The 12362-nt window shown below is 48.6% G+C and overlaps 1 protein-coding gene across 4 annotated transcripts in view; it reads right to left on the reverse strand.

The window, feature by feature from the left end:
- The window catches only part of CadN (neural cadherin), a 300943-nt gene that overhangs the window by 112455 nt on the left and 176126 nt on the right, over positions 1-12362 (reverse strand). The window lies entirely within an intron of this gene.

Consider the following 12362-nt stretch of genomic DNA (forward strand, 5'->3'; position numbering starts at 1 on the left):
ACAGCTAGCACGATGGGAGTCCTCCATCGGCTAATCGATAACGTATTACAATCAGAAGTTCGCCGTGAAAAAAAAAAAGGACCTACAAAATATTTATGAGCTCAGATGGCTATTCGCAGTAATCGAGAGTTGGCTGCACGCAACGGATCTGAGCACGTGGCGAGTACTTCTCTCAATCTGCGGAACACCCTACATTAAACGTCCCCTCACCAGACCCCATAGCAAATTTTGGTTATACGCTGGAAGTTGTTACCGTGTCTTCTACGGAGCGTTCTGCCGCAAACATTTTTCAAATCGGCTCATTAATAGTTGAGATAGAAATAATTCAGTACCGCGAACCCATGAGTTCACGAGCCTCCGCAAGCGAAATTCCTTCCCTGCGTTCTCCCATACCGGACCACGGGGATGGCGTGACGCATCCGTCACGGGCACTGCCTCCATTTTTGTTCCCCCTTCACTTTTTGTGGCGCGGCGCACTTCCGCTGACGGAGTCGCGCGCGAGCTGTTGTGATTGTCTCGTTTCGCGCAGCGCACGATTTTGCGCGCTGCGCACGAGGACACCCAACTAGCGGTGTAAAGGCACATTCACACCGAAAGCGGAGCGTCTAAGCGGACCAGCGGATTTTCAAGGCGGCGAGCGCCCGCGCCTGTTCAGACCAGCCGGGTTGTCTGACTGCCCGCGCCGCTGGGAAGGCGGGGCATCTCGCAATTTCTTTAGCAATTTCAGGGACGTGCCGCTGTCTCGCGACACTTTGGGTTTGTACGCGCGCTTTCGATATTTTTTTCGTCGTGGTTTGGCGCGCTCCCGTCCGCTATCTAGTCCTGCAAAATGATGAGCTCAGACGAAGAAGACGAGATCGTTGGCACTTTACTCGCTACTTGCCTAGTCGCTTTTCAAGATTTGTTACAGCGCAACACAAGACAAGGACAAAAGAAGGTATAAAGCGACGACACGGCGCTGCGTCGTCGTTTTATACCTTCTTCAGTCCTTGTCTTGTGTTGCGCTGCAAAAAATCTTACTATGAATCCCAACCAACTGGCCCAACTTGCCGTTTTGACGCTTTTCAAGAACAGAAGCGAAAAGCTCAAACAAAGACATTTGTTTACATTCGTTCACCAGCACTTCCGCAGTGTCTGGCTGTGATTGGCTGCGGCCAAAGCGACCAACTTGTCCGCGCGGAAAAAATCGGTCCGAGCGCGATCCAGCCAAGCGGCCGCGTATTTTCCACAAAGCGGAAAATCCGCGGCCGCTTGGTTGGATTCGCCTTCGGTGTGAAGATGCCTTAAGTGAGTGCTACACGAATACTGAGGCATACACGAGCGGATCACAGAGCATGACCGCGCGCTGTAACACGGTAGAAAATGAAATAGCTTCGGTGTCTGCGCGCGCGACTGCACGACGTGGGAACAAGCAGATGAAGCGGAAGTACATCTCTCTTGATTCTGTGCGATGTAAAACAAAAAACACGCATTCAATTTGTGTTATTTCTCTAAGCTTTCATTCGTCTATTCAAGCAACATATCACACAAACGACAGATGTTGCTTCGAATTCTCGAAGTCACGTGTCACCACGAGCAACGTCACAGTGCAAACACGTACGTACTAGCCCGTTTACGTCATCCTCCGGCTAGGAGCGTGGCGGCCGCGAGGAGAAGGGAAAATACGTTCGGTTTGAAATGTCAGGTCTCTCCACGGCGCGTAACGATGTAATACTTTGCAGACACGATCTTTATCGCGCCATTGTTGCTCTGCGCTTGTCTACTCTAAATGGCCAGACCTGATGAGGGGCCCTTTAAAGTGTCGGGCAAAAATTACATTTTCACCCAAATAAAGCCACGCACACGCTACCACTTATCCCACAGATTAAAATTTCATTAGATGTGTTCAGCACCTTGCACTCGCCACGTCACTTACACCAACGAAAGCCTACTAATGTTACTGCAGCCAGCGACAGCTAACCAGCGGGCACGCGGAGCGGCGCGAGCCAATGGGGTCCTGAACTAAGGGCTCCCCTCTAAGAGGAAGGTGCGCTTTCGTGGCGAACTTTCGCCCCACACGGGCCGGAAGGCCCAAAGCAGCTTGGCCACACACAGCTGAGCGGGCCACCACTGCCACTGAGAAGTTTAGCGACAGCCCTGCTTACCGCACGAACAGAACGGCGAAAAAATAGGGCATTGTAGGTCGCGTGACAAAAGCTCGACACCGGCTACAATCGCTCAGCGCTTTCCGTTGCTCCCACATGTTAGACCCGCTTTCTGGTAAAGAGTTCAAGACCAAGACAACAAGCTAAAGGCACGTGTAATGCGCGCGCGAGAAAAAGAAAAGGTAACCCGCATACTGTGGCTGTGAAATATAGAGTTCAAAGTATGGACAACACCCACACGCAACACAAAAGGACAGCGAAGTGAGTGGAAAAAAGGTAGAGCACGCGACGCGGCATTTTACAGACATCTATTTGACCGGATGATGAATGCGTTCATAACGAGCCGGCTGAGGAGCCAAAGTTCTGTTTTTTTTTTCCCCTTCAGAGAGCAAGATTAAAAAGCAAGGCAGTCGGGTGCGCCAAGGCCGAGGCAAACACAAACCGTTCATACATCGGCAAGCATATCTGAGTTATCTGCAACAGGCGCAACCGCTGTTTAGTATCCGAACGCACACGCAAAGACGCGAACGAAATAAAGTGAGCGGCCGAGGCCTCGACAGCTATAAATCACGAAGGGATGCGAGAAAACGACGGATGCACACACACAACGGCGAGGGGGAATTTTTGGCGTCATCAATATTTCCCTGGCTTGGCGCTGAGTAGAAATACAGCAGATGAGAGAAAACGAAAAAAGAAGCGCAAACAAAACCAGCTGCTCTTGCACAAAACGAAGACTTCTCCACTCGCGATTAGGTGTGATCGCCTGGTGCGAAAGAAGTTTCTCACTGTCGCAGACGGGAAGCTAGAAGCGAACCAGGCACATCGCTGCAGGAGGCGAGCTGGACTGTTCCGAGTACGACGCGAATTCAGGCGCAGTCGTAAGAATGGCCGCCAAACATGGAACAAAAAATGTGAAGCATTAACTAAACTGTTGCCCATTCAACGGGATCACGACCCCTCGGGGCAACAGTTTCCACGCCTGCTGGCGTCAAACTGCGAGGAAACCATACTTGCGGTGGTTCAGGAAAGTGATAGAAAGCCCGCGTAGGTCACAACTCCCGACTAGAGGTTAAACAGAGGATTTACTGATGTTTTTCTTTACTATTGAAATACAAATAAAGAGATTTAGTCACGCTCTTTAAGATAATAAAATAGTAATATTAATATGAACTGAGAAGAAACGTCACAGGTTCGGAAAATCGAGGACGGATCCGAGTTACCCGATTGCGAATATAGAACTCTACACACTGGAACATAGAGACAAACGGCGAGGACGAGTTGCACAATATACTACACCAAGTTTTGAACACGTGACCGCGATGCATTGCGATATGAAAAGGCGCAGAGGTGAGGGAAATGCATCATATAATGCACGCACTGACACAACAGACAAAAACGAAGCTTAATCGCAGAAAACCATGCACGAAGTAAAGTACGAGACACACAGAACACAAACAGACAAACACGAATGGTCAGAAGCGGGCTAAGCACTTATAACTACTCAATGCGGCATTTAGTGAAACAACTTAGCGAAACGTCAAAACCAACTCCAGCTCAATGGTAGAGGCCATGTTGGTGAGCTGCGGATTCATTTAATGCCGATATGGGGTTGGTTATCAGAACGCGGACAGAAATCCAGGCATAGGAGCGTTTATAGCCCCTTCCGTCACGGCGTACACGTTTGTGGACGCGACTTACTTTTGCCATTACTGTGTAGTGGTTGCAAGAAACAGACAACGGACATTATTAAGCCTTGAGTAAAATGAACATTCTGCTTTACTAAAGTACACCCATTTCACTCCTGAGTGAAATGTATCTGTTCAGACGACCGCTTTGGTGAAGGCACTACCTGTTTGACGGGACGTTTGAAGTTGGGCGTTTCGGTAGTAATTGCGAAATTCTTTTTTTTCCCTTGTTGTAATACTTGCACCCAATAATTAACCTGCCCATGTAATTCGAGCGGACGATTCAACATCTTTAATGAAGAGATGTAGCATGACTCACTGCATAATTAATGAATATTTAAGTACTATGTAATTATGATGGGATTTTATAGAATGCAGTCATTCTCATCCCACCTTTACTTGCTTTCTATGGAGTCTCCAGCGCCTTCGCATAAAATTATGCAAATTTTGCAAATTTGTCGACAGTCGATCGTAATTGGTGACTGAAGGGGACAGTGGGGCCGATGATGTTTGTTCGTCCGTTCAACCATAGTACTTTTAACACACACACACACACACACACACATCTTTCGAGCAAACATCTGGTTCAAGTGCACGTTGGACCAGGACCACATCATAGCAACTGAGTAACTGCAGCAGGTTTATGGCGAGGAAAACAAGCGGCAGAAATCTGAAAAGGTAAACAAAGTGAGGGAAGTCTACGCAGACCACGAAACCTGGGGATCAGAGAGCATGACCAAAAAGTTGCAGTGCCCAATAAAAAAAAAATGCCTCGAAAGAAAAAAGCCGCTAAAGGAAATAAAAGTGTCAGTTACGCCAGTCAGGAGTAAAAACAAAGCAATGCACTGCGAACGCTCGTCAACGAGATATTACAAGAACCAGTCTTTTAAACAAACATACAAACCGTCTAAGAAAGCCATTTGCAGTGTATGTACTCTCGTGCGGCTGAAAGTGAGGAAGAATTCAGACTGCGCATTCTCGTGATAAATTTATCTCAAAGAACAACGGCAGCCAATTTCCTTCGCCGAAGGTCGAAACCCTCCACAGATAGAAATAGACCATCTTACGCGATGAAACGATAGACGCCCGGAAAGGGCCAGTATCTTTTTTTTTTTTTTTTCGGAACTGATCAGGCAACCAGCCGGTGACGTCAAGGAGACCGCTACGCTGTATTCGCCGTTTGCCGGGCGAAAAGAAAGCGGACGGGCGAACGATTCGCCCGGGCGGGTCAGCATAAAAGAAGAAAAAAAAAGCGAGGAAAAAAAGGGGGGGGGGAGACTGAAAAGGAAAGACGCAACTGCCCCCTGCAGCCCTCCCCTTCCATTTCCACTCAAAGCAATGAAGAGCCGATTGAACGCAGAGAGGAAGCCTAACGCACAATGCCGGATGCCTCAAGCGGAAAACGCCGCAAACATCCTTTCAATCGTTGCCGTACCACAAAGGCAAGCAAACAAATTGTGGCACCGCCGAAAACAAACAAACACGGGGAGATGGAAAGGGGGACATGGAAAGGAAGGCCTGGCTGCGAAAAGACAGAAGGACGAACCCTCCATCCCCCGTTTCCCTTTCGTTCCACGTTAGTGCACGCCGCCTAAAGCGGGAAGAAAGAGGAAGCGACCGCAGCACCGGTATAATAAGGGCAACGCTACGCAAAACGGATTACGCGCTAAGCAAAGGCAGCGCCGCGAGAACGCGCCCGCGGCGCGCACACAGCCGCCGCACGCCAGCGTCGTTTGGTCACTGCACGCGCGCCGCTGAACGAAGCTAGCGCCAACCGGTGGAATACGCGCCCGGCGTCGGATTCCACTTTTGCCGAACAGATATCGCACACTCCTACTGCCTACTCGCGCGTCCCCGCCATTGTTGACGTTTACAGAAAAACCGATCACAGTGCCATCCGTTGAATTCGGCGCATGCAAAAAAAAAAAAAAAAACGGCAGTGCGAAGTAGAAATACGCATTTCACCTCCGGGCACTAAGTTCACCACATCTCATTTCCTAGCAGTTGTGTCATAACACGCACAAGTGTTACACAAACGTTAATGAGAAATTAAACCACCGATATTTATTAATCAGCACACAGAGAAACGCAGCTGCAGCACGGAAAAAAAGAAAAAAAAACAATCCTCAAGCAGCGAGAAAACAGCAACTTTACACGAGGATCGAAAAAGTACAACCGCTTCTCCGGGAGAATGGCTATATCAATGAGCAAACAAAGAAGGCCAGAGGATGGTCAGGCGAGCTCGAACGAGTCTGGAATGACTCCATAATGCGAAAGCCAGCAACACCGATAAACTGCAATAATCCGGAAGACTGCTGACAGGAAAACTTTACATCCACTCCAAATTAGCAAGAAGGTACAAGGAAAATCAAACCTAGGGCTTGCTCAGGAAGAACACATATAAAGAGAAGAAAAAAAATGCATTTCTCGGGACGCTCTTGAAAGATATAGGTATACAACAAACGTATTTCGAGCAGCAGCCAAAGACATTACTTTTGTGACCAATTCCTCATACTTACTTCGCCACCAATAATATTGTGAATGAGTGTGAAGGAATGAGTAAGCCTTTATTTCTAACGAGCAGTGACCTTGTTTCTAGGCCACCTCATGACATACGAGGGCGAATCAGAATCAGATGACTTGGCGTTTACAGCTGTAATTTGGTTGCACTTTGGTTACAGCTGTAAATACCAAGTCATATCAATGCATATCCAATGGTGCACCTTTCTTGGACCGGGCCGGCCTTATCTGTGGCACGGCACTGCTGTCAGTTGTTGAAGATGGCGGTTGTGCTTCACACGTAAACGGCGTACTAGCAATGAAGTGGGATTCGTTTGTTTGTAGGTTCCTTTTTTTTTAAGGATGGAGGAAGGAAAGCATAGAAGAGGCCCCGCCAGCACAGACATATTGGACAAAGTGCAGCGGAAGTCACGTGATGTTTTTCGCAAAGCAGCACTGGGAATTGTACCCCAAACGTCAACGTTGTCCTAACAACCGCGCTCCTGAAGCTCTCGCTGCTGCTCTAGACCTCAGAAAAGTGAGGTAAGTTATTTCGGCCCGTTTCTTTCACGCGGCAGATTCTGTTCGAGAGACAAGCGGACTTTGGAGCGTGGTGTGTACGCTTGAAAGTTGTATTTTGGGTCTGGGAGTGTGAGTTGTCAGTCAAAAACAAACACACTCAAGTAATCATGGCGTGGGTCTTCGTCGACGTCTTCAACGTGCCACGGAAAAGCACAGGAGCGCGTCTGCTTCGCTAAATCTGCTACAGAAGTTTCGCAGGCCCTGTTCTGACGCGTGTCCGCCAGCGCATACTATCGGCTGCTCGTAGCAATGCAAGTTCAAAGCTCCCGCCTTTCTACTCTGGCGAGCTGATTGGATGCGCAAAGGGAGATGGCACACCGACATGGCTGCACCTCCGGCTTCAAAAACGTGACGTCAAGGCCTCTCCTACTTTGTTTCTTTCCTTTATGGTTTTTTTTTATAGAGCAGGCGACGAACACTCGTCGAAATCCACAGGGAAATGGAGCCCACGTGACTGAGATGTCTGAAGCAGCCACATGCAACCTCGAGGCAACCGTGGTTCCACTAGCAGAGCGCATCGCTTATGCGTTATACGACAAACCAAGGACATCGCGCACTGAGACGGTCTCAATATGACGCCACCATTTCTCCGAGGTTATATTACAGGCGAAGCTGCTCGCTTCCTCGTAATTGACGGCACACTGCAACTCGCATGCCCGGCTGCTACACAAAGCTCTACATCGGAGAGGACATCGTGGAACAAATGCGAGGAGAATGTTATTGCACGAATACTGCGCCGTCCCTGCACCCTCAAAGAGTAGCGCAATGGCCCGGGATGGAGCAACGAAGGCAACACGAAACGTGTGCAGCGGAGCGTACAGCATTACGATGAAAAAGAAAAAGCGGCGACGAAGCTATACTCCTCCATATGAGCGCACAGTCTGCAACACTCTTCAGAAAAGCATCGCGACAAAGAAACCAACATTCAAAGCATGCAATGTTTTGCAATGGCCGTCGGCATTGAATGGTGCGTTGGTAACAAAAGCCGAAACGCCTGAAAGCGGTTTTTATTTCTTTTCTTTCTGTGTGCCTTTCTCCTTGAGCAGAACAAATACACAGCTTCTCAAGGAAAGTGAAATTAATTAAGACTGTGTCGTATCGTAACAGTCACTGTTAACAATGTCATTGATTGGTATGGCAAAAGCTCGTATTTCTGCACACTATTTTGGAGATTTTACAGCGAAGCTGTTTACGGCTAGGGTTCCCTGGATTTTTCGTGCCCATCAACAAATCTGCATGCGCAGAAACTCAGCTCCCGAATGTGATATAAAATCGCTTCATTCTATGCAAAAAGCTTATAACGTCTTGGAAGAAGTATTCCAAGCCTGCTTGGAAGTATTAAAGCCATTAAAGTGGGACGGCTTAGGAGTAAGGACCAAGGGCGAATATCTCGGCAACCTTCGTTTTGCACAGGACATTGTTTTGTTCAGCAACACTGGGGACGAGTTACAACATGATTGATGACCTTAACAGACAGAGTGTAAGAGTGGGGTTGAAGATTAATATGGAGAAGACGAAGATAATGATGAACAGCCGAACAAGGGAACAAGAGTTCAGGATCGCCAGTCAGCCTCTAGAGTCAGTGAAGGAGTTCGTCTACCTAGGTCGATTTCTCACAGGGAAGCCTGATCATCAGAAGAAATTTTACTGAATAAAAATGTGTTGGAGCGCATACGGCAAACATTGTCAGCTCCTGACTGGAAGCCTACCATTATCATTGAAAAGGAAGGTGCACAATCGGTGCATTTTACCGGTGCTAACATATGGGGCAGAAACTTGGAGCCTGACAAAGAAGCTGGAGGACAAGGACCGCGCAAAGAGCGATGGAACGAAGAATGCTAGGCATAACGTCATGTGACAGAGAGCGGTTTGGATAAACAGCAAACGGGTATAGCTGATATTCTAATTGACATTAAGGGGAATGAATTGAGCAGGGCAGGTCAGGTAATGCCTAAGTTAGATAACCGGTAGACCATTAGGGTTACAGAATGGGTGGCAAGAAAAGGGAAGCGCAGTCGAGGACGGCGGAAGACTAGGTGGGGCGATGAAATTAGGAAATTTACGGGCACTAGTAGTTATCGGTGGGCTCAGTACAGCGGTAATTGGAGATCGCAGGGGGAAGCCTTCGTCCTGCAGTGGACATAAAATAGGTTGATGATACGTCTGATCACTTCGATATGCATTTTCAGTAGATTAGTTATCAATGGGCACCATTTTCATAATCAGAATACCAGGTAGAAAGAATAAACTACACTGAAAACTGGTCCGGCAATTTTCCTTCGAGGCGATTTTTTTTTTTCTCTCTCTTGGGTATGGGCCATTAATTACTTAAGGGTGTATGGAGGGAAGGTAAGGGTACGGGACGGAAATATTTCTGGTTGGGTAGGCATAGAAATGTTTACGCATTTAATAAGAGGTGATATGAGAATTTGTGTGCGTACCTATCGTCACTATGACCACCCATCAGGACAATAAATGTGCTCGTACCTTTGTTCAAAATTCTGTGTCACCTCTGTCATGTGCTACACCCCTTCGCAGGTCATCCAGTTTCACAGAGTGGAATGGCTCATGATTTTTTTTTCGCCTCTCGAAACGGTTAGGCAAAGACGCCATACAGCATTTCTTGTTTCGTACTATTTGCGGCGTCGAGAAAACCCAGATTACTGAGGACTGCAATGTTGACGATGCTTCGAAAGACTGCAAAGTGGAGCGCATAAAACGCGAGTGCTGCATTGCACGCCGGCAGCACAAGAATGTCATAAACTTTATCTTTTCTCTTCGACCAATACATCATTGCTTGAAAGATTGTTCTGGGCAACACGCGCACTTGACTAATTTTTCAGTGCTGCCTACAGTTTTTATCCACACACGCAAAAAAAAAGAAAGAAGAAGAGCGGGCGGGGGGTGAACGGGCGGCAACAGCGTGCGCGTGTTTACTTCCGGATACATGTGGACAGAACTGCCGAAAAGCACACAAACCAGCAAGCACAAGTGATGGCGAAAACCTGAAGGCAGACGCGTGCGCAAACAAACTGCCGGAATACATGGATTTTAAGGAATGCGTCCCCTCAGGGCAAGACGGGCCGAACTACAACATTTCAACATACAAAAAAAAAAAACAATAAGGAAACGTTCAAAAAGGGAGGCGAAGTCACGCTGAACGAAATAACAAAAAAAAAATGCCCCCTACCCATAGAACGCCACGCGGAAGCCCGCTTCGGGGAAGGAACCGCCATCGACAGTTTGCGTACAGTCCGCGACAGTAAACAGATACGAGCAGGCAGAACGATCCCAGCGTCGACACCCGTTCTCAAAGCAAAACGGGGGTCCTCAGGGCATGCACCAATCGCGTCACGTTCTACGAGTGAATAAACGCGATCACGATGGCGGGTTCGTTTCAATTCGAACGGCTTACGGCCTAATAAATACGGGGGGGCGCGCCTTCCATTTTTACGGTCGCAAGCACCAACGGCCCACTACGGCCCACTACGGCTCACTGCGCCGCAGTGCAACGCTATAGCACTGACGAACGACCCACGCGCCACCTCAGTCCCCTCCCTTATCACCGAGCGACCCGGTGAACCCCCCGTTTTCCTCAGCGCACACGCTGGCGTGCTGCTTTTTCTTTCGCACCGACGACGCGCCATATCTCAACGGCTGGCCCACTTGCAACGTTGATAGGCCTCCGTTGGCGCTTGCATAAGCTGGCGTTCTCTGTAGCCGACGCCACTTGTCGCCATGAGGGGCGCGTAGCGTTAGCATTCGGGGCCCTTCCAAATTCGTGGCCAGCGCCGGCCGCAGCCCGGCAACTCACTTTGACGACATCGGCGCCCAAGCAGATGCGCCGGCGAAGCTGCTTCGGTCGAGCGAACGCCAGAAGCAGGCGTGATTCAAGATGCGCGGGAAGAAAAAATAGAACTGCAACGAGGAGCACCAGAGACGCTGAACCCGATTATATTCTGAGAAAAGGAGAACTGAAACAAAGGGAGAAGCAGAGAGAGCTCTCGCAGCAAGATTTTTTTTTTTTCGCAAGCTTAAACTCGCGCGAAAAGCGAGCAGCCGCGAAGAGGTACTAATACCCTTTCTTCGCCACCCTCATAGTTCCTTGTTTTGACTAAAGAGCATACAGAAAAAAAGCACACAAGCACGACAGCTCGAGCTATGTAGCCCTTGCCTACGATATATTTAAGATAACACGAGAGAGAACAGGACTAATGACAAAGCGATGAAGCGCACACACTCCGAAACTTTAGCGCTTTGAGCACAAATGTAATTAACGGGCTTTGCGACAGGTCAAATTTGATTGCTAAAAAGAACGGTAATGAAATGAACGTTTCTGTAAAAAAACATTAAACGAATGAACAATGAAACGCGATGCAACCATGAATTTAGGCGGCAGCACCAAAAATCGCAGCGCACTATTTCGGAGCCAGAACTACTAGCAGCGAACTACGTCCCCTGCGAAGCATGCACCGCCGCAAATACAGCCAATATGCGGCGAAACAAACAAAGCATACAACAGCGTTTTTAATGTGGTAGTAGGAGTGTTAAACTATACATATGTGAAGTGTGTGAAGTCGGTCACGTGGTGTTTGCACGCACGCACGCACGCACGCACGCACACACACACACACACACACACACACACACACACACACACACACACACACACACACACACACACACACACACGCACGCACGCACGCACGCACGCACGCACGCACGCACGCACGCACGCACGCACGCACGCACGCACGCGCACACACGCACGCACACACGCGCACACACGCACGCGCACACACGCGCACACACACACACACACACACACACACACGCACACACACACACACACACACACACACACACACACACACACACACACACACACACACACACACACACACACACACACACACACACACACACAGAGAGAGAGAGAGAGAGAGAGAGAGAGAGAGAGAGAGAGAGAGAGAGTCCCACGACGTAGCTTTTAGCCAAACATTAAAAAATATGCAAATGCCACGCAGCTGGATAGACCCAAGGGCAATGTTCACCGTGGCTTGAAGATATTCGATTTTATGCACTCCAGTTAATTACATAGTCATTAAATCATTAACATCTCGAATATTATAAATTAAACTAAAAGTGTCAATGAGAAAACTAGAGCAACATGAAAAAGTCTCGATACAGATTTCTGTTGCTCAATACGTGCAATATCAGAGTTTTCCCGAGCGTGAAAGAAGCCCGCGAATACACGCAGTGCCTCGAGCGGCCGGTCGCGCGGCAGAAGTTACCTTGGTTCGGTCCAGCTACGTGGCATCTGAATACTGTTGAAGCTTGGCTAAAGTTACATGGGACACAGTTACGTGCTTCGAACCACCGTCAGTTGCACTTCGCTCCTTGAAGAGACAGGACATGTGTCGAGTAAGATCCTGAACAACACTTTGCAATG

Source organism: Dermacentor albipictus, chromosome 1, assembly GCF_038994185.2.
Source record: "Dermacentor albipictus isolate Rhodes 1998 colony chromosome 1, USDA_Dalb.pri_finalv2, whole genome shotgun sequence".
Lineage (NCBI taxonomy): Eukaryota > Metazoa > Arthropoda > Arachnida > Ixodida > Ixodidae > Dermacentor > Dermacentor albipictus.